The sequence below is a fragment of the Pygoscelis adeliae genome, unplaced genomic scaffold (assembly GCF_000699105.1).
Source record: "Pygoscelis adeliae isolate BGI_AS28 unplaced genomic scaffold, ASM69910v1 Scaffold133, whole genome shotgun sequence".
Lineage (NCBI taxonomy): Eukaryota > Metazoa > Chordata > Aves > Sphenisciformes > Spheniscidae > Pygoscelis > Pygoscelis adeliae.
This window is the reverse complement of record NW_008824475.1, coordinates 358,468-360,146: the sequence shown is the minus strand read 5'-3', so window position 1 is coordinate 360,146 and position 1,679 is coordinate 358,468.

The window sequence follows — 1,679 nt, the reverse complement described above, 5'->3', positions numbered from 1 at the left end:
GCGCCTTGTCCCTGAAACTCCAGAGAAATCAGACCGCTGTTTCCCTTCGTCCTTTGGGAGGCTGATGCCAGGTATCTTGTTATGCAAGAAAAAGAGTTCAATGTTCTCTGGACTATACTTCTGCCCAAAAAATTGGGAGAAATCAAACTGGCCGAAGGGGCTTATTGTGGCATCTTCAGGGGATTCCAGCCAAAACCCGACTAAGTTATAGGAACTGTTTAGGCGGAGCAACGGCTTGGCAACTCAGGCTTCTCTTGAAGACACTATGCTATAAGCTATAATAATTATTCAATCAATGCAGTATTAACTAGTCTTTAATTCTGGCCAGAGGAACACAATCAATTTTCCTGAGTGAAATTCAGTTACCAATTTTTTGTTCTATTTTGCAGCCGAGAGTAGGTCTGTGTTCAGCCAGAGGCCAGAGGAGCCGCTGCTGAAGGATCATTACCAAAGCAACAGAGAAGACAGATGATTCCAAAAGCCGCCAAACAATGTATTTTTGTTTGCTTTCCTTACTCTTCGGTTCCACTGATTTTTCATCTCAGAGTTTTTCCGAAAGGGTATCTTAACTGTTATTTTCACTGATCAGTGGTGCAGAAGGATATTCGTTAACATCTTTGCAAGTGATGTGTAGCATTTCTGTTGTTCACATGCATTCTGGTAACATATTAATGAACTTTGAAAGGTTTCCAAATATCTGTACAAGCCATTATTTCTATGAAAATTTACCCAATTAGTACTCATGACTTATGACTCTAATCAGTCATACATGCCATTAATATGTGGTTTAGCGTATAAATGATAACACGTAGAAATAATACATTTCAGCTGGTAACAATGAGCAGCTCCAACCTGGAAGGGTGTAATATAGAGAAAATTTATTCACAAATAAACAAAAAGCATTCATCATGAATAACACATTCTGAACAAGCTCTTTTTAGGAATAGGATTTTTAGCCCCCAATAGCGGGAATGGAGTTAGCCAGCTTCTCACAGCACTGAATAGGAATCATCCGGGATTCACCTGGGTAATCCCTCTGAAGGGGCTATGATGTGAGGCCAGGCTGCGGGGTGCTCGCTCGGAGTTAGCAGAAGTGGAGCGCTCTGACTGTGACTTCCATAAAGAACTTCCTATGGTTGACTGGCAATTAAAAGAGAAACAGAAGTCACATGAAGTTCTGAAGTTTGAGACTAAACACTAAAAAAAACCAGTTATAAGTCAATTCACTGAAATATTACCCCTTGCACGCCGCTTGGCTTGTGCAGAATTCCAGCTTGTTCTGGAGCGTACGGGATACAGCAACGGGGGAGGAAAGCTGAAAACTGGATTTCTCCAGGCTGTTTCCTTCTTTTCCTCCAGGTGAATGCAATTTGTTCATATTTTTATTATGGGAAGGATTGGCTACACTGTTATTAGGATGTCCAAAACCAGACACGGCTAAAAACTTTTCTTGGGTCCTTTGTCCCTTCCACGCTATCACATTACAGTCAGTAAAAAGTCAGTAAAGATGCCACATACGCATCTAATGCTTTAAGTAGGTGACTTCATGCCTGTATGTTGCTTATAAATCAGGGCTCCTCGGAGATCACCCCTCATTTATATTGACTATAAAAAGAAATCGCCCCTCGGGGCTCCTCCCTTGCTGCCAGGCGCAGCACCCCATCGCTTGCCGGGTACTT